General features: G+C 42.4%; 1 protein-coding gene across 3 annotated transcripts in view; it reads right to left on the bottom strand.

The window, feature by feature from the left end:
* TGFB2 (transforming growth factor beta 2) overlaps window positions 1-22,262 on the bottom strand; it is a 78,197-nt gene that overhangs the window by 39,045 nt on the left and 16,890 nt on the right. The window lies entirely within an intron of this gene.

Genomic DNA, 22,262 nt, shown 5'->3' with positions numbered 1-22,262 from the left:
CTGGATAAGTCACGTGTTCCGTGGTGAGCTCCCTCTTAGACCCTCTTGGCCAGGATGGCACATGGGACCACCCTACTGGGAGCAGGGGCTCTAACTGGGGAAAGGATCTTTGTAAGCTTCAGGAGCTCAGGGCTTAATCTGTCCTCTTCTCACCCTGTGTCACAGCTCCAGATCCAGTACAGGTCTCCCAGCATATAATAGGTGCTTAATAAATATCATAAAGCAAAAAGAGGTGAATCTTTTTCTTCTTGCAGTTAAGCCATGAAGATGATGAATAGTCTTTGTAAGACTTTGTTTCTCAAAGCACTTCCACATGCATTTTTTTCATCTGATCCTAATAACCTTGTCAACTGGGTAGTATTATCCCCACTTTACTGTGTCAGAAACCATGATTTGGATGGACTGATTTAATTTCAGAGGTTTTATTGTAAGAAGGAAGCCACCCAGGGTGAGGATGAGGGCTCTAAGAGGCAAATGTGCCTTCTCCATAGTTCTCCTATAATTAAGTACTATGTCTAATCCCACACCCATTCCTCAAACTACAGCTTCTATTCTGGAGAAGGTCACAGCAAGATGCATGGACTTGCTCTCCATGCCCCTTCCAGACTGCAGAAGGGGGGATCACTCCAGCAGAAAGACATGTGGATGCCATGGCATGTTCGACATTTAAAAATATCTCAGAGAAGGATCCTAGAATCCTAAAAGCATTTTATAATAGAGAGAGAGAGTCAGAACAGCCAATCATTCCCCCAAGCCTTCAATCAGATGACCTTTTCTCAGTCTGTGGGAAAGGGGGCGTTAAAAGGCCATGTGGGAAGGGGACTTCAGCAGTGGCACTCAGGCTGTGAGGAGATTTAAAGAGCACAGCATGAGAGGTGAGTTTCAGGAGTGAGCAGCAGGAGGCTAGGTCTTACGGTTTAGCTGCCAAACTCACAAGAGGGCATCATCAACCTCCCCCCCCCCGCCTCAGTCCCATCAGGTCTAGAATAACCTCGGTTGGGACGAGAGCTGAGAGAGACCCTGCCTATTGTTGAGACGACAAGCGTTTGAGATCAGAAAGCACTGACTCCAATGGAGCCTGAGATGCTTTTCTAATGACATCGACTTTATGGGACCAAGCAAGCCCTTTCCTCTCTTTTCACTTCTAACCAATGACAAATCTTGGCAAATTGCAAGAGACCACTCCATTACATGCCTTGCTTTCTCCTGGGAGCCCGACTGCCCCTTCCAGCTTGTGCACTCTGCCATCCCCTCCTCAGCGCCCTGAACTGCCCACACTCCAGCCACCTCACCTCACTTCAGTCCACCAGCAAGCACCGAGCACCAATGAGGCTCATGTAACGGCAGTCTTTCACCTAGAAAGTCTTCACATTTAGCACAGTTCTATCCATTCTTTGAAGTCCACTTTTACTGTCCCTTTTTTCCCAAGTATTTGCAGCCCTTCCAGAGTAGGATTAATTACTCCCTTCTTTGTGCCCTGACAATACTTTTGTTATCATAGTAACCTCTTTAGGTATTTACCCTACTAGATATGAGCGACCTGACACCAGGGACTCAGACTCATTTCCGTGTCTTTAAAACGTGGTGCTACACTTACCTCTGAGCATTGCTATAAGGATTCAGGAAGGAAATGAACATGACTAGCACAGAGTAGGTCTCAATAACTGTAAGCTTGTGTTACTAACAGACATCTGGGAGCAAAAGCAGAAAGACTGCACTTACTTTCAGAGTCTGATGCCAATAAAATCTCCACACCAGGAAGGAAAAAAAAGTATCTTGGGACTGCAGCAGTGTCTGAAGCCTTGTGGTTGAGAATCATCTATTTTTTGGCCTTACAGAATCAGACAAACCAGGGCACCCCTTGGGTGCCTCTGTATCATAGCTTATAAACAAGAAGCATCAGGAGCACCATGAACAGACGTGAGGCTGATCAAGTAAGGCATGGCCTGGAAAACCACTCTTGGATTTAGATTTGTTGACCTATTGGATTTCTCTCATATAAAGCAGGTATAAAAGACTTCCAGTAATTTTAGTATTAATGATACCCATATTCACATAAAATTGACAAAGTACTGTCTTGTACCTAACCTCATTTTTAACCTTAGTGACATTTACCTATCTCATATAAACGCTACCTCATTGATAGTGCCTACTATGTGCAAGATATTTCCAGTCCCCCCAATTCCCATTGTATAAACAAAGAGACTGGGGTTTAGAGGAGGTAGATCACTTGTGCAACAGCATCTAGTGAGAATGAAGTAGCTGGAAATTGCAAACCAATTCTTTCTGACCCTTACTCTCCACTTCTCCATGTCTCCTCCCTTCCAGTAAAGGTTTGTTCTTTATACCAAGAGGTGGAAAGTACTAGGAAATCAGCCCAAGCTTAGAGCAATGAAAAGCATTCTAACTGTCAGAGTCACCCACAACAAGAGTTTGTGAATTTCCAGGAAGTAGCCAGAGCATCATGACTGGTTTGAAAGAGTTACGTGACCTTTAAAATGCCACCCTCTAGGGCATTATTACTGACCGCACAGAAAAAAAAGGATTATTAGAAGATAATATGAACAAATATATGCCAACAAATTACACAACCTAGATGAAATGGATAACTTCCTAGAAATACACAAACTACATACATTGACTCAAGAAAAAACAGAAGATCTCAACAGACCAAGAAGAAGAGATTGAATCTGTCACTAAAATCCTCCCAATAAAGAAAAGTTCAGGACCAGATGGCTTACTATTGAATTTTACCAAACAGTACAAGAATTAATATCAATCCTGCTCAAACTCTTTCAAAAAATTGAAGGGGAGAGAATACCTCCTAACTGAGTCTATGAGGCCACTATTACCAAATACCAAAGCCAGATAAAGAAACCACAAGAAAAGAAACTTACAAGCCAATGTCCCTTATGAACACAGATGCAAAAATCCTAAACAAAATGCTAGCAAACCTAATCTAACAGCACACTGAAAGAATTACATACCATGATCAAGCAGGATTTATCCTAGGTATGCAAGAGTGGTTCAACACAAGAAAATTAATTAATCTAATACATCACATTAATAGAGCAAAGGAAAAATCACATGATGATCTCAATTGATGTAGAAAAGGCATTTGGCAAAATCCAGCACCCCTTCATTAAAAAACACTTAGAAAATTAGAAATAGAAGGAAATTTCCTCCACATGATAAAGGACACATAAGAAAAACCCCACAACTCCTATCATAGTCAATGATGAAAGACAGAAAGCTTTCTCTATAAGATCAGGAACAAGACAAGTATGGCCTCTGTCACCACTGTTATTTAACGTTATACTGGGAGTTCTAGCCAGAGCAATTAGGGAAAAAAAACATTTAAAAAAACATCCAAATTGGAAAGGAAGAAGTAAAGCTTGACCTATTTGCAGATGATATGATTCATTATAAAAATCTGAAACAATCTACAACAAACTTACTAGAGGTAATAAGCAAATTCAGATAAGTGGTACGGTGTAAATCAAGATGCAAAAATCAGTAGTGTTTCTATGCAATAGTAATGAACAATTTCAAGAGGAAAGCAAGAAAAAAATTCCATTTACAATATCAAATAAAAGAAACAAATACTGAGGAGTAAATTTAACCAAGGATATAAAGAACTTATACACAGAAACCTATAAAACATTGCTAAAAGAAATCAAAGAAGACCTAAATAAATGGAAGGACATTCTGTGTTCATGGATTAGAAAACTAAATATTGTTAAGAAATTAATTCTACCCAAAGGGACTTACAGAGTCAACAAAATCCCAACCAAACTTCCAAAAGCCTTCTTTGCAGAAGTGGAAAAGCAATCACCAAATTTATATGGAAGGATAAGGGTAAAGATGAATGACCAAAATCATCTTGAGAAGGAAGAACAAAGTTGGAGGACTCATAATCACCTACTTTAAAAGTTATTACAAAACTACAGTAAACAAAACAGCTTGGTACTAGCACAAAGACAGACATATAGACCAATCAAATCAAACTGAGAGTTCAGAAATAAACCCTCACATCAATGGCTATTTTATTTTATTTTATTTTGAGGTTCCAGGGCCAAGGAATGAACCCAGGACCTACTTTGTGGGAAGCCGGCACTCAACCACTGAGTCACATCAGCTTCCCGGAGTTGAATCCCTTGCCTGTCTGTTTGTTGTTTGTTTTTCTGTCCCTAGGAGGCACTGGGAACCAAACCAGGGACTTCCCATGTGGGAAGTAGGCACTCAACTGCTTGAGCCACATAGGCTCCCCAGTGGCCAGATGATTTTTGACAAGGGAGTCAAGTCCACTCAATAGGGAAAAAATAGTCTCTTCAACAAATGGTGCTGGTAAAACTGGATATCCATATGAAAAAGAATGAAGGTGGATCCCTACCTCATATCATATACAAAAAGCACCTCAAAATGGATCAACGACCTGAATATAAGAACCAAAAGTGTAAAACTCCTGGAAGAAAACATAGGAAAGCATCTTCAGGACCTTGAGATAGGCAATGGTGTCTTAGACTTTACATCAAAAGCACAAGCAATAAAAGAAAAAAAACAGATAAATGGGACTTCATGAAAATTAAAATCTTTTGTCCATCAAAAACCTTCAACAAGAAACTACAAAAACAAACTAAAGAATGGGAAAATATATTTGGAAACCACATATCTGATTAAGGATTTAATAACCAGAATATAGAAAGAAATCTTACAAATCAACAACAAAAAGACACACAATCTAATTAAAAAAGGACAAAAGAAGAAATACAAATGGCCAAAAAGCACATGAAAATATGCTAACATCATTTGCCACTTGGGAAATGCAGATCAAAACCACATGAGATACCATTTCACATTCATTAGAATGGTTACTATTCCTTTTAAATGGCATATAACAAGCATTGGAGTAGATGTGGAGAATTAAGTGCACTTGTTCATTATTGGTGGGAATGTAAAATGGTGCCATTGCTGCGGAAAACAGTTTGGCAGCTCCTTATGAAATTAAGAATAGAATTATCATATGACCCACCAAACCCACTTCTAGGTAGTTATATATCCAAAAGCATTGAAAAAATTGAAAGCAGGAACTCAAACACATGTCTGTACACTGGTGTTCACCATAATGGCATTATTCACAATTGTCAAAAGTTGGAAGCAGCCCAAGTGCCCATCAACAGATGAATGAATAAACAAAATGTGGTATGTACATACCATGGAATATAATTCAGCCATAATAAGGAATGAAATCTGATACATGTGACAACTTGGATGAACTTGAAGATATCATGTTGAGTGAAATAAGCCAGACACAAAAGAACAAGTATTATATGGTTTCGATGATTTGAAATAATTAGAATCAACAAATTGATAAGAGTCAGAATCTAGAATACAAGTTACCAGGGGCGGGGATAGGGACAGGGAATGGGGAGTTAATGCTTAATTGGTACAGAAGCTCTGTTTGGGGTGATGGAAATGTTTTGGTAATGGATGGTGATGGTATAGCATAACACTGTGCATGCAATTAACACTGAATTATATATTTGAATGTGGTTAAAAGGTGAAAATTTTAGGCTGCATATCTGTTACAGAATAAAAATAAAAAATAGAACACATAGGACTGTACAACACAATGAATCCTAATATAAACTACAGACTATATTTCATAGTATAAATCTAATAACATTCTTTCATCAATTTTAACAAAGGTACCACACTAAGGCAAAGTGTTAATAATAGGGAAATACTCCGTGTGTGAGGTGGCATATATGGGAACTCTATTTTTTGCCTCTTTTATCTATAAACTTACAACTTCTCTAATATGAAAAATTATACCACAAAATGTGTTATACACAGACAATGGAATATAATTCAGCCATAATAAGGAATTCCCAAGTTTTTTCTAATTGTATTCAAATATTTACAGCTATTTTAATTATCTACATGAAAATGATTAGGACTTATAATCTTATAAAATAATGAATAACAAAACACAAATGTTAAAAAAAAGACACATACCTAATTCATTCAAAATACTTATTCTATTTAGTTCCTTTACTCATTTTTTTCTTATTTTTTATGAATTAAGATATTTTGGAAGAGGAGGAAAAAAAAATCTGTGTATTCCTTAACATTATTTAAATAAACCTTAACTAAATTTTCTTTACATCCCGTTTTCTACAGAACCATTACAACCACCGAAAAACCTGATGTGGCAAACTCTGTGATGTCGAAGTGAAGGAAGGATCAGAGGGGAAAGCGTTCTTGTGCCATTTCACAATTCTTTGGGGGCTCCATAATATGGTACTTTTTTGTGATTATGTGTTTACTTCTTTTTAGGTCACGAAATCGAAAGATAAATTCTGTGATTGCAAATGCCTTTCACGGAAAGTTCTTCATAAGCCTGTGGTTAATTCTGTTGCAACCTGTATATCCCTGAAACCTGACTCATGGGACTTATCGCCAAATCCTGCAAGTCCTCTGACACTGGTCATGTTCAAGCCCTTCAGTAAAATACTCCCAAACATCATGGTTAAATGGATGAATGGTTTATGCCAAGGACAGCCACTCCCTAGTAAGAATTCTCATTTGCCTGTGAGGCCCAATAACAGCCCCACGGCTCTGAAGGCCAGGAAACCCTCTCCCTCATGCTACCTGCTTTCCCATCAAAACGAAAATGGAAAGGGCCTTCGAAAGGCAAATCAGCACCTTATTATTGAATTTCTTTATTATTTCTTTACTGAGTTTTCTTGTGTTTTTGTTAAAACAGTTTCATATTTGTGGCGGACTATACATTTTTTTTTTTTAAAAACAAATGCTTTCATGCCTGGCATTCTGGACCATCCAAAAGATGACTTGCAAGTCACTTGAGGGCTACACATGGAGAAAATGGGAGTTTACAGACTCTGTTTAAATCTATATTGTTGATAGTCTTCCAATTCAATCTGCTTACTTCCTAAATCCTAAATGTGCTCTCCTGTAATATGTAATGGCCAAATCAGAAAGTTTAAGGCTCCTTCACAAAGTTCATCACATGGTTTTCTTTCCTTCTGGCTGGTAACTGCCTTTCATTTCTTACTTTTTATTCTTTCTTGAAACTTTTCCTTTGCACTGAGATTTTATTCAAAAGCCCAATTAGTTCCAAGAGGGTTCTGAAGATCATTACAGTAGACTTTTATCACATAAACAACCTTCCATCCACTCAAATAATTATTTTCAAAAATTGAGATCAATGATCAAGAGAGAAAGAGCATTTCATAGTTCCATATACTATTGCTTGAAAGCCAGTACTTGAGAAGGAATGGCCAATGAAAAGTAGAGCTTCTAGGGAAACAAGCATTTGAAGACGGCATCAGGATTGTGTTCAGCGCGGGAGGTGGTGACTCTAGTTCTCATTCTCTTAACCCCGACTCCTTTACCCCAAAACTGGCAAGTTACTCTACCTCTCTTGTTACTTTAAGATCTCAGGTGATGGAAAATCATTCTTTGGATTCAGCTTCTATGCCCAAATATCCAACAGGACACAGTGGTGCTATGAAGCCCGCAGAGAAAAATTTGATTTTTTCCAACAGAGGGAAAAAAACCCTTGCGACCTACTTTAATTTGAAGGAACAACCAATCGCTTAAAACCAGTTCTTCTCTGAGTGCCCTGTGGGCGAGGGCCTTGGTTAATCCGCGGCCCCCACATCTGACCGTGTATCTTGGGGCACACACTCTCCACCCCGGGGGTGATTGTTCTTCCACTGACAAAACTAACCAAAGGCTTCACTTTACACCCTGGCTTTGATAATTTTCCACCTTCAGCTAAAAATACTGCTTTTTGGGCGAGACTCAACCAAAGCACAGGCCCTCGAAGCAAAGGGACGAGGAGCGGAATAAGGGCTCGAAGGGGCCCCGGCGTGAGAAGGCGCCCGTTTGTATTCTCAGCCTCCATTGGAAGACCCCCAGGGCGCTGAGGAAACATTTTTTTTTTTTAAATTTTAAAAAAATGTTAAAGGTGTTTCCAGGGCGCTGGCCTAATCGTCACACAAACGCTTCAAAAAAAATTAAAGATGAGCTGAGGGTCCTCGTTTGTCAGAGCCCCGGAGTCAGGCAGGAAAGAACGAGAGGCGGCCGTCGCCCTCCCGAGGGGCTCTTCCAGACGGGGATCCGTCAGCTGAGGTGACGATGGGAGGAAAGCGTGCGCCCGTGCACCCGTGCTTCTCTGGCGACTGCTCATTTCCTCACCTTGGAAACAACCCTCCCCTTTCGCAGTCCGCAGCCGGCAGCCACCCGCCGTGCCCGCGCACGCGCACGCGCACGCGCACGCGCACGCGCACGCCGCCCTGACAGCGGGGTCTGCTGCTGCGCCTCCCGCCACGCAGGGCAACGTGGGGACTGCCCCGCTGGGCTGCAAGCCCGCTCGCCTTTAGGAACGTCGCAGGCAGCTGCACTTGTCCAGAGTTCCGGGATTTGGGTTTGTTTGTAATCCTGGCACTGGGGCCTAAGGAAGATGGGTTTTAACACAGAGTTTTAAGATCTGGGGATTCAGCCGACTCAGATTCTACTTCTGATACTACCGTTTAAAAGCAGGATCTCTGGTAAATCTCTCCACCTCTTTCAGCCTCAGTTTCCTCATCTGTGAAATGTGAATGACACTTACCGTGTAGGAAAGTTGAGAAGGTTAGAGAAAAGGGGAACCAACAGAAGATACAGAGAGTGCTCTGTCTCATTCTGGCCCTGCTTAACACTATCATTCCTTGTTCTCGACAAGTTTTACCAAAGTAAAGAGCAAAGTGAGATCTTGGAACAGAATGAGCTACGGGACCTTGGGGAATTCACTTCACTCTCTAAGATGCTCTTTCCCCATCTTTAAAATGGGAACAATAACAGCGTCTGTCTCATGGAGTTGCGAGGATTATATAGGACAATGAAAAGCAAAGCATTTAGCATGGTGCCTGGGACATGAGACTATCCCAACATATTAACCCCTATTCTTTTTTTACTCTTCCTGGATTTCAAGTCGACAGCAAAAGGGCTGCCTCTGGCAGGACTTGGTTCACTTTCCCAGCTACCTACTCATTCAGGGATTCTCTGAACACTGAGCTCCCTTCCCAGCAGCCTGACCCACCCTCACTCTGCTCTTCATCTCCTGATGAAGCAAAAATCTGGTAAATATTACACGTACAAGGTAACAGGCCTGGAATGCTTGGCATCTCAGGCAGAGTGCAGTTGCTTCTTGGCATCCAGACACACCTACTCCGCAGCCCAGGGCCAAACGACATTTGGCTGCTTTGTGCAATTCAAATAAAGATATTAAAAATCCTCCAACTCTATAAACATTTGTACTGTTTGCTAATCAAAGGAGTTGGTTTTTGTAAAAAAGCCATCTAAAGAGAACTTGGACTGCTGATAGCTCTTTTCAGTTTCAGACCCTAAGGAGCACTGTGTGTTTGTTGGCCATGGAAGTTTCTAACATGGCATAATAGTACAATGGTTTATATATTTCAGGCCAGATGGAACCTACTTCTTGAGAGGAATGCCTTTCCCCACACATACAGACCTGGGCAATTTCTGGTTCCAGAGTTTGTGCCCTTAACCATTATATCATTCTTCTGCTTTTGTGTCATATGATCTGTAATTGACTTGACCTTCCAATTAATGTGCAAGAGCAACAATGACATGGGACAGCTATGATGTGTGTGTGTCCTGGATCTACCATGGAATAGCTGTTGATCTTGGGCAAGTTAAATAGTCTCTCTCAGTGTCTTATTTAACTCCTCTGTAAAAAGGAGAAAATAGTAGTACCATTAATGCAAGAATTAAATGGATCGATATCTCTGTAGTACTTAGAACAGTACTTGGAGCATAGGAAGCATTACACAAGTATTATTACAACTACTGCTATTATCATTATTACTGACAAAATACCAAGTGTGAATAAAACAAAACTAGATATAGATATTTATTCAAGGGTAACTAGTTCCTTTAGTAAGCAAAAGAAGTTGAATGAAATTGGACTTATTTAGACCCATCTTTCCCTATCAACTAAAAGCACAAAGAGAAAAATGGTAAAATGAGATTATATCAGAGCCAGTAGACTTACTTTGGTCTTTACCAATCCAGATTGTCACGACTGAAATTCTTTTGGTGTGATCTATGTATCTTTATTAAAAATAAATAAAAAAATATATTAAAGAAAATAAATTAGCACATTCCAGTTGAAATGTGCATAGAAAAAAAAAAGACTGAAATTCTCTTAGGCATGAGAACAGAGAAAGGATAACGTTTTAGAACTGGCTTCATCTTATGTTCTGGTTATTTAACCCCAAAACTTTTAAACAAAATCTCCTCCCAAATGGCAAATTGAGAAAAAATATGGAAACTGAGTTTGAGCGTTAGGGAGGAACTAAAAAACGTATATCATTTGCAGAAGGATAAAGAAAATATACCCCATTCTCTTGGTCTGTTTTTACAATTAAAGGTAATAGTGAAGTTAGATTTCCCCAGAGGGTGACAGAAGGTAGAGTTTCAAGAACTGCTGGGATCACAACTAGAATCTGAAGGCAAACAACTTTCTCTGCTGACCTGGCCTGGGAAGGTGCTACTGCTCAGGGGGCAATGACCGCAGACACGAGCAGCAAGTGGGAGAACCCTATCTTCATCCTCTTTCCACACCTCTGTTTCCGACCCTCCTGTCCTCTCCTTCCCCTCTGACTTCTCCATCCCTCCCTACGTAGCCAGAACTCACAGGCTGTTGCCTCACATCTCTGCTGTGTAAGAGAAGAACAAAGCAAAACCTACAACATACACAAATAAACAGAAACTAAGGAGGTGGCACTAATGGGAGGCCTCTCCTCAGGATTCATTTTTAAAAAGGATACAGAAAGAGAGAGACTATAGTAAGAGAGAGGAACACATTTTTACTCAGCATGGTATGACCTTCCAGGACCTCCGATGGCATCCTTTGGAGGCATCTCTCCTGCTTATCCATGAAATTGGAAAGAGGTTCTCCAGACCACAGCCACCAGGGCACAGGGCTGGGCCTCCAGGGGACTGGGAGGTAGGGCAAGGTCATAAAATACAGGGGCAGGAAACAAGTGTTAAGAGAAGAACTCCTGTTCTTTGTACTTGAAGAACCATAAGAGTTTCTCAATGTGAAGTATATTGAAGGGGGGAGGGAAGTACCAAACTAAAAGAATCACAGTGCTGGTTTGGGGGTGGAGTGGGTGGGAAGGGATGTCCTTGTGGTTAACCACATTTTACTGAGCTTTTTATTGATTGCAGTTGTATTGAGGGAGACATGATTCAGACGTACCATATCTGAGCCACGTAGAACACTGGGCTATAATGGAATTTCAATGGATGAGAATGCCATGAACTGCACTATGAAATGTGAAAAGCCTGCTACCAACATATATATATATATAATTTGTTTCTGTTCTCTAATGGCTGAAGAAGAAGCTGATTGTTCTACTTCCTTTTTCACTTTAAGGTTGTGGCTATCTGCTGCTCAAGTACATACACTGTTCTAGGAATTCTAGGGATTGCGTCTTTTAAAAGTTGGTCATTAAGCATACCTTCTTCTGTGTTCCCATTGCACTTTGCTTGTAAATCTCATAGAGCATTTCTTTTTATTCTGGTTTGTATAAGATAGTATTAAAGTTTGGCTTTGCAAACAGGTTCTAAGCTGCTTGAGGTCAGGGCTAACATATTTAAAAGAATAAGAACAAGAATAACGATAACAAAAGCAACATTACTAATTGTTGGAAACATACCTTCTGTCAAGTACCCACCTGAACTGTACCATTTATATAGAGAAGAAGATACTAAGGCTTAGAGGGGAAACTTACCAAGGTCATGTAACAAGAAATCATGGAACTTCCACTTAAACTAGGTTGTCTGACCTCACTGCCTCCCCTCTAAGCAGTCTGTGCTGCCTCTTCCAGGAGTGATCCATCCCTATTCTCTCACTTTTTATCTTCCTCCATAATTTAGGCACCAAGTATATGTTCAGTATTTTGATACAGTATACGCTCAGTAAATATCTGCTGAATTAAACTGAATAAAATGAAATTTGCCAGATCATTGTCTTCATGGAGAAGCCAGGCAGGGCTTAAAGTGAAATGGCAAGCAAATGAGATGGTAGATGTAGCGGTTTGATATTATTGATGAATTCCAAAAAGAATATTGGATTATGTTTGTAATCTGATCTGTACCTGAGCATGACTGAGTTATGATTAGGGCATTGAGTCCCCACCCCTTGGCAGGTGGGGACTCACAGATAAAGGCATGGCAAAGGACAGAGTTGAGGGTTTCTGATGTTGGAGTTTTGATGTTGGAGTGTGATGCTGAAGTCTTAAGCTGGAGCCATGGGAAGTAAGCTCACAGAGGAAAGAGAAGCCATCCCCAGAAAGAAAGGAATATTGAGCCCAAAGGAAAGCTAGCCCCAGGAACACAGAAACCCAGGATGCCTGAACCCTTGCAGATGTCAGCAGCCATCTTGCTCCAAATAGACTTTGGTGAGGGAAGTAACTTATGCTTTATGGCCTGGTATCTGTAAGCACCTATACCAACTAAAGACCCTTTATAAAAACCAACCAATTTCTTGTATTTTGCACCAGTACCCCTTTGGCTGACTAATATAGTAGATGTGCCACTTACTTGTTGAAACTGTTTCTAATACACAGTCCTTTTGAGCAAGTTCTGAGAGGGTTTCAATCTTCCACTTAAGACAAAGAATGTTGTTCTGCCTTATTCACTCCTGCCAATTTTTAAACAATATCTCTATTATCATTTTTCTCTTATAGAAATTGGTACCACTTTTTATTTCCCCTAGATTTAAAAAAAAATCTATTATTTTTTCAATATATACCAACCAGATGTTAAAAACATAGGCTCAATTATGGTGAATTGATTTTTTACAAGGGGTCAAAGACCACTCAATTGGGAAAGAATAGTCTTTTCAACAAATGGTACTGAGAAAGCTAGATATTCATAAGCCAAAGAATGAAGGTAGATCCCTACCTCATACCATATACAAAAATCAACTCAAAATGGATCAAAGACCTAAATATAAGACCCAGAACTATCAAACTCTTAGAAGAAAATACAGGGCAACATCTTCAGAACCTTCTGTTAGGCAAGAGTTTCTTAGACTTTACACCAAAAGCACACAACAACAACAAAAATAGATTGATGGGACCTCATCAAAATAAAAAATTATTGTGTATCAAAGGACTTTATCATGAAAGTAAACTGGCAGCCTACAAAATAGGAGAAAATATTTGGGAACCACATACATGATAAGGATTTAATATCCAGAATATACAACCAAGTTTTAAAAATGGCCAAAAAACTTGAATAGACATTCTCCAAAGAAGATAAATAAATGGCCTAAAAGCACAAGAAAAAATGCCCAACATCATCAGCCATTAGGGAAGTGCAAATCAAAATCACAGTGAGATACTATTTCACATGCTCTAGAATGGCTACTATTTAAAAAAAAACAACAACAAAAAAACAGAAAATTACAACTGCTGGAGAGGATGTGGGGAAACAGGAACACTCACTCATTATTGATGGGAAAGTAAAATGGTACAGCTGCTGTGAAAGACAGTTTGGCAGGACTTCAGAAAGTTAAGTATAAAATTACCATATGATCCAGCAATCCCACTTCTAAGTATATATCCAAAAGAATTGAAAGCAGGGACTCAAGTGGATATATGCACACTGATGTTCACAGCAGTATTATTCACAATTGCCAAAAGATGGAGGCAACCCAAGTGTCCCTCAACCGATGAATGTATAAACAAAATGTGATATATACACATGACGGAATATTATTCAGCAATAAAAAGGAAAGACGATGTTTTGATACATGTGGCAACGTGGAAGTACACTGAAGACATCACGCTGAGTGAAACAGGCCAGACACAAAAGGACAAATATCGTATCATCTCACAGATAGGAAATAATTAGAATAAGCAAATAAGTACCATTAAGAAGTGTTTTTCTAAAATTAATTCTCACTTAGAGATGATGTAAAATGAGGCCGAGTGAGAAGTACTGCCTTGCCCAATGGCACACAGTCAGAATTTTGCCCAGGTCATCTTCATGCAAAGCCAGGATTCTCTTTCATCTATACTATAGACCAATTGTCACATGCAAGAGTCATCATTGGCTCACGCATGAGTCACTTTCTTGGCTTATCAACAGTAGGTTGTGATCAAAAAACCAAGGGCTGACACCTTCATAAATTTTAAGAGAAGAGACCACTGCCTGTCGAAACAAAGCAGAAGAAACAGGGAGGCCCATTATATGCACTCGTCTGTCTAGACAGATGACTAAACAGGGGTCCCTCCAGGGTTTGAATTGAATTTCCTCTTTCAGCCTGTTGGATATTTAGCAATAATAATTTTTAAAAAACACAACTGTTTAAAGGTTGTAGTACTCATCCAAGCCCTCCTATTCTACCCAGAGAGTAGTTTAAAAGTCAGCTCAGTGCAGCCTGCATGTGTTAAAGTCTCAAGCAGGAGTCACTGACTTGAGACAAGAAGAGCCCTAAAAATACTTGTGCTGTCTGGCTAAGGACCCAAGAATACGAGCCTAAATGCCCTTTTATAACTCCAGTGACAGCAGTTGAAACTCCCAGAGGGAGTAGGGTGTAATCCAGGTGTCCCTGTAGGATGACAGATGGCAAGAATGCATGGAAGTTGGGCTTTTCCTCTATCATATGTTGAAAGATCAGGATGGTGCTAACACCTACAATAGCTTCTCTCCTGCTCCTTGTGTGCCCGGGGAACTGTGAACATTTTCTAGCTCATGATATGAAGAATGCCACTCAAACTGAATACAAGTCCGTATCCTTTCATCAAGGCTGGGAGATAAAAGCGAAGGATAAGATTTTTTAAGGCCTACTATAACTGACATGCTTAGTGTACAGAAAGTTCCTCCAGGGAGGTAATTAGGAGATGGCTCACAGACCATGGCCCTATACCAATAGACTAAGCATAACCAGTTGACCGAGATCTCCCCCTCTCATCTTCCAAGGAAACCTTAGCAATGTGTAGGGCACTTTCCCTCCCTCATTTATTGAGTGTCTCAATATGCAATGTTCCTTCATATGTATGGAGCAGGTAAGTCCACCAGGAACTGGTTATCGAGATTTTAGGGTCCCACCCATTAGGAGGTGCTGGCACCATCCCAATCCTTTAACAGGAATTAAAGAATGAATGCAGGCTTTTAAGCAAGTACCCAGATTCACCAGCCTGCAAAAAAAGATATTATTCCTATACATGGGACAAAATGAAAAACATCCGGATCTTCTATTACCTAACCTGAGCAAGAGAATAACTGCAAGGATGCACTCATTTTCCAACTCATATAAAACCATTCCCTTCCTTAAACAGTGAACACAGAGAACGTGGGTGAGTCAAGCTCAGAAGCCACTGTCTAATTCCAAGGGCGGATTTCAAGTCCTTGGGTTCTGCTACCCGCCTTATACTTATACTTTTTTTGTTGTTGTTTTTTTGACAGAAATATGGGATTTTAAAAGGGCATCCAAACATTTCTTTTTCCTGTATCAGAAAGTAGAATGATCCCAACCCCTAATGCATATAGATAGATATTACTGTCACTCTGTGGATTCTCCCTTGTCGACATCTTATTCCTTCACCTTCTGTCTTATATTTATCTTAGAAGAGTGATTACTAGGATGAGCTCTGGAGTCAGGCAGACCAAGTTGAAGTCTGGGCTCTGCCGCTTATTAGCTGTATGACTGTGGCGATGCCTGGAAGCCTCAGATTCCTTATCTATAAAACTGAAATTAATAATAGTGTTTCTTTGATACGGTAATGCGGAGATTATCATAGTGCCTAATGTAAGTTTATGGTAACTGGTAGCTGGCATTGTTTTATATATATGAATCATTAAAGATGGAATCCGTCCTCCCCATCTATCAGCACCCCCACCCAAATATATTTCTTTCTGTATGCATACATTCTCTTGCACTGTAACATGGATAGCTAGAGTCACACAGTTTTATCAAACTCTCAGAACCCCACCACCGAGGCCCCCACCTCTGGCAGCACATTCAAAGAACCTGGGGAGCTTTTTAAGACTCAGAATTGCTGGGGTGGGACCCTGGCCTGGGTGTGTGAAATACTCCCCAGGTGGGTCTGAGGCGCAATGAAGGCGAAAGCCTCTGAGCTGGAGCCACCGAACAGACACCACAGCCTTCACGACCCAGGCGCCAAACAAAAGACCTGAGCCCCTGTGACGGCTGAAGCCCGGGGCCAAACCTTGGCCAGCCTCTGAAGCAGGTGAGCCGCTCTCGGTGCTTCACCTGGTTAGCGCTTCCTGACAATCACACTAGCATAGACGGTCCTTGAAGCCACGGGGAGCTGCCCTCCCGCTCCCCTGGACGGGCACAACGGAAGAGGTAAGTGGCAGTCTTGGGAAAACAAGCCGCACGGCTCAAGAAAATATAGAAGCAACCCCTGCTGTCGATGTGAACGCCTGGCGTCAGCTCCACTTCAGAGCAAAGACACAATCCAACTGAATATTAGAAAAATATGGTCTGACCATTTAGATTTCAGAGAGATCCAAAACCAATTTAGACTCCAGTCGGTGGACAAAGTTCATATTCAGCAAAACAGCTCCAGCGGTTGCATCATGCGCACAACAGGGCAATTCAGAAACACAGATGTCCAAGCCATGTGCAAAACAATGCTTTCATTTTTTTCGTCTCTTTCCCACCGCTGACCCCGAGAGCAGGATGAAAAAGCTCAGCATCTGCTGCTACTAAAAATAGGCCGTGGAGATGATTATTTATGCGCTCCCAAGCACCAAGCTACCTAGCACGCCCAGGGCAGGCGGAGCAGGTGGCTCTCCCTTTGTGATTCCTCTGCTGCCAGGCTTCTCCAGTTTCCTCACTGGATACAGTGGGGAGGAGCCCGAGCCTATACAATCTGCCTGATGGGTCATTGCCAGGAGACCAAGGTTCAGGTTAGACAGGATTCTAGGGGCCACCCGACCCGCGCCGTTTAAATGGTCTTGGAACTCTCACTAGGGGGATAGGAGACAGGAAGTTCACACTACCTCTCGCAAACAGTTAAGTCTCCACCGAGTAATATTCACATGGAAACTTAGCCTGAATCCTTACTGTAAACAACACCTACCGGATACTCCTGGGCATGTCAGGACCATCGTGGCAACCCAGGACCCTAAGGGTAAGGAACGTTGCCACGTGCTTGGGAGGTAAGCCTGAGTTCTGGAGTTTCCCTGATATAATAAACTTCCCAGAACACATCAGGACTTGCTTCAGAAACCTAGGACTCTCAACTGTACCTTTTATATCAGATAAACCTGTCTCGATTAGAGGAGCAAGTCATCTATAAAAATGGGGGCAATAACATTTAGGTACGTCCATCAAAGTCCACTGGCAAATTATTCAGTAAAGATTCATTATAAAGTTACTCGCAACCTCACAGCTATAGCAACAGTGTGGATCAAATCATGCCCCACCCACAAGATAGCAAGTCTAACATGGGTGAAAGCTTTCTCTCTCCCCCACCACCTCCACCTACACTGTGATTGTACCCTTTGTTCAAAATGTTGGCTGTCCACTTGGCCCGTCCTGACACGGCCCCATGCTGTGTCAGTTTCCCACCCCACTGAAATCAGGCTTGGCCAGTGGGATGTGAATGGAAGTAGCATCCCATGGTTCTGCCACTGCTCTTGTCCATCGCACCCCCCAGTTCTGGGCTGCTCCCTCAGGCCAGATCCCAGAATGAAGATCCCATGGGGCAGAGCCACAGCCAACCCACGGAGGGCATGTCTTAGGAATGCTGTATGCCATTGAGCTTGGGAGAAAAGCTCTAGATAGAAACCCTGAGCTTGAAAAATAATGCCATATTCCACAGAATCCCATTACTTCCACAGTAGAGCATCTTACATGTAATAGGTCAATTACGTCTTCCAAGTAGGTCACCTTTAAATAATAAATACCAGATAGAACCACACTGTCCTATTTCCCAGCTCAGTATTTCAGTGTGGAATAGATCAGTTTCCTCAGTGCCCACATTCAGTGTTTCCACTATCTTCTGATTCATCTAGATGGTAGTCATGCAAGCTAACAGAGAAAGAAAACACAAAGGGGCAAATCTCTTCCTTCTAAAGCACCCTGACAGCATCCCATTTGATAGGAGCCAGGCTATAATCTCAAAGGTCATCTCTCAAGCAGCAAATATCACCTCCCTAAGAAGGCTTCCTTCACTCCTGCAGCCCAAGCTAAGCAATTCTTCTTCTGACCCAGCAGATGGTCTGACTTTGGGATCTATCACATGGTGTTGGCACTTGTGCTTTTGTTTGGTTGGGTTTGGTCTGCCTGGCTTCTTCACCACACTGAAGGCTCCCGAGGACACGGCTCTGCCGTATTCCTCCATCTATCCTCCACCAAGCCCAGGGGGCACCCGGCGCACGGTAGATTCTTAATAGATGTTTCTCTTACAGATGGATGAAGAAGTAAAGTCAACATCCCCGTGCAAAGCCCTGCTGTTCAAAACTTAAGAATTGGAAAGCAAACGCTGCTCCAGCTGCAACGCTCGGTGACTAATGAGACATAATTTCAAAAATTCCCTGGCTATGACCTCGTTTTGGGGTTTAGGCAAAGGCACGTCTATTTCATGCACCAGGCACCGCTGGACAGAGCCAAAGACCCTGCTAAGCCCAACTCTCCGCTTCTCACAAGGGAAGGGAGTTTGTCATCCTCCTCAATGTGGTCACCGAGGGGTTTAGTGTCCTGAGTCCCCGGGCAGCAAGTCAAAGAAGTGCCCGATTAGGTATCAACCCCGTTCCCGCAGCAAGTGCCAGCACCAACAACTGCCATTCCCCACCTGTCACCTCAAGGTGGGAGGCGAAGAGGTTATTTTCATACACAGGAGGGTGCGAACCAGCCTCTTTCCATAAAGGAAGGGAATCGATGAATTCTCAATAGTAGGGGCAATCAAACAGACCAAAAAAAATACAGATTCCATATAGAAAATCCTCTCTCACCTGTCTACAAATCTATTTGCTAAAGAAAGGACTTAGCACAATGCAGGTCCACTTGGGATCTTGGTTATAGTGCCGTTTCACGTCAAAATGCAGTTGCAAGTGTCATGCCCATGCATTACGACGACCTCCTAAATGAACTTTCTTGTAGAAAGTTCTGTAGTGGTTTGTTGCCACTCTTCACGACATCCTCACCCTAACAGCCAGGGTGTCCCTTTCATGGCACTCCTCAACTAAAACCACCCTTCCCCCCATTTTTACCCAGAGTAGAAACTGCAGACCTGGCAACGGTCTACAAGGCTCCACACGACCTGTCTCCCATTATCTCTCTAATTTCATCTCCAAATACACTTCTGATCATCCTTGAACATACCAGGAACAGCACTAGCTGTTCTCTCAGCCAGAAAGGCTCTTCCCCCAGATAGGTCCGGGCTACTCTCTCACCTCTCCCAGGCTCCTTGCAAATGCCACCTTCTTAGTGCAGCCTATCTGCTGTGGCCAGCTGGAGCAAAGTGGCCACTCACCTCTTCATCCCTCGACCCTGCTCTACTTTTCCCCCTATAGCATTTATCAAATTCCAATATTCTTATCTTTATTGTTCACTGTCTATCTTCCCCCGGCACAATGTAAGCTCCCCATTGGCAAAGGTTTCTGCTGTTTTATTCTCGGATTTCTCAGCTGTGGCTGATGCATAGCAGATACTCAGTAACTGTCCCTTAACAAATGAATATATCCTAAGCAGGTCCTGTATTTACCTTTGTCTGGCCACAAAATCTGTACACATCTGACATTTATCTTAAAACTGTTACCTATATCTGTAGTTACTGTAGGAATTTGTCACTGAAGAGTTTTGGGGAAGTGAAATGAACAACAACCACCATTCTCATACTTTAATAGCCATGTGGGCTGTTTAGTAGGAGAGACCATGTAGAAGAATGGGATATCTAAATAGTTCAATGGGCAAACAATTACCGTCATTATAAAATAGTCATACTGCATGGCTGGAGTCAAAAGAGTGCACCATTCAAAATAATGAATAAAAGGAGGCATTAGATTGCTCAGAGAAACATCCCTTCTTAATAGCTGGGTCAAATTTTTACCTGCTCTGATACCTCTAGTTGAGGAAAACACCATTTGGAAAGAGAAAACTACAGTCCCTGAATCTGAGTTTGGGTGAGAGGGTAGAATTTACATTCCATGGTTGGTTAGATCTGTACCCTATGCAATGCTCCAGAATGGGATTCAGGCCATGAAGAGGCTGGCAGGGCTGCAACCAAACACTATCCTGGGGAATTCTACATCGGCTATTAACTTACACACTGTGTAATGTATGTCACTTATATGTTATACATTAGCTTTGAACATCCCCTTTCCACGGTCACCCAGTGGAAGGCACCTGAATGAAGGAGACACTCCCAAGCTTAACTTCCAAAGCAGGCATCTACTACCCATGTGGTTAATTTGCTTCTTTGCACACTCTCAGTGTGCAAGAAGTCCTCTTCTCTGGACTTTTATTTTTTTAAGGTTTAAAGAGGGAGTGGGTGTAGCTCAGTGGTTGAGCACCTACTTCCTATGTATGAGGTCTGGGGTTCACCCCCAGTACCCCTAAGGGGAAAAAAAAGTCTTAAAGGTTTAAAGAGTGTTTTTTTAATCACATCAGAGAAAGCTGACATGCACATAAGAGTTCTATTTTTCCCCCATAGAAAATGAAAAGCTGTGTGAAAAACCCACAAAATTGGTCTGTTGTCCCCAGTTTCGTTGTTTCCTTAAAGGGATGTTGTGTGAAAACCATTTTAAATTCATCAAAAACAAAACAAATTCTTTACATATCAAACAATTAAAACATAATAGACATACATATTTATAAGTCCCAGTCCTCAAAAGCAATCACAGCAGCGAAGCACAAGGCTTTGAGTCATGGTGCAAGGCACCAGCGAGGCGAACTTAGGAAAGTGGCCTTAGAATCCGCCAGGCCGTCCCCTGAAGATCACCTTTTAAAGGTCAGGTTCTTTTCACGCAGGCGGAAGTGAGATTAGCATCCTCCCTCCTGCTCCGGGATTGGACTGTGGCCTGCGGTGAGCAAGGGGTACGTGTGATCCTGCTAGTGACAGTCTGCCTCGATATCTGTCCGTACTTGTGCAAATGGACCACACACGGTGCTGCGGATCCAGCCTCGCACACTCGTGGGGCCAGCTGCCCGGCTGAAGGCCCCGCCGGAGCTGAACCTTCCACGGCTGATTTAGCCCCGCGTCATCTGTCTTGCACGGCCTTGACAGCTGCACAACTTCAGCCTGACCTGCGGGACCTGCTTAAAACCTGCAGACTCCTCAGGCCCACCTTGCCCACAGGGTCTGGTTCAGGAGGCCCCGGCATAAGGCGCGGGAACCTGGTTTCCAGAGACCTCACCAGACGCAAATGCACAAATGCCACATTTTGAGGAACCCTAGCCTGCAAGCCTAACTGAGTTACCCAAAAGCCTCTTGCTCTGTGACCCCTTGAAACCCATTCACCTTCTTGACTGTTAATCCAGTCATTCACAGAGAGATTGTGCTGCTCGCCCTCCAGAATCTTCTATCTTATCGGGGAAAACGTCAGGCAATAACATGACTACCTTAAGCAATAACGTTGGGGATAACGGATTTAAAGAGAGAAAAAGCACTTTGCAGCCACACGAGCCATGAGACGCAGCGATGGTGTTCAAGGCTTAGGAAGCATCAGAGCTTTCCGTCCAGTGCTTGGCGTCAGAACACGGCGTTACCAACTACACCCAGGTTAGAGGGCGCGAACAGCCAGCGTCCCCGCGGGCCCCAGCTCTCCCAGGCCACGCCCAGCGTCTCCTTGGAATGGAGAGGCAGTTCACCCAAGGTGACAGGGATGGCCCTCCAGCCGCTGGGCACCAGCCAGCCTCTACTTAACGAGTGATCAGAATCACACTCAGCATGGAGAAATTCGCTCTGACCCTGGACGCTTGCCCCTGGCATATACTCACTTACATTTTTACTCAATTACTATTTCTAAGAACACAGACAAAAAAAAAAGTGCAGAGCCCCACTGCTCAGCAGTCTTGCGTGGAGGCTTTGCAAGGGGTCCTCAGTTTTCCCACAGGCCTGTGAGCCGGGTGGGACCAAAAAGCCTCCCACTCTAAGGGAATCTATGAGGAGCTTGCCCCCGATCTCCCCTTCCATGCCTGCTTTTCCTGAGCTCACTGAGCAGCAGAGCGGGTTTCCAAG

This window comes from Dasypus novemcinctus, chromosome 13 (assembly GCF_030445035.2).
Source record: "Dasypus novemcinctus isolate mDasNov1 chromosome 13, mDasNov1.1.hap2, whole genome shotgun sequence".
Classification (NCBI taxonomy): Eukaryota; Metazoa; Chordata; class Mammalia; order Cingulata; family Dasypodidae; genus Dasypus; species Dasypus novemcinctus.
The sequence above is the reverse complement of the archived record's forward strand: the minus strand, read 5'-3'. Positions and strand labels throughout refer to the sequence as shown.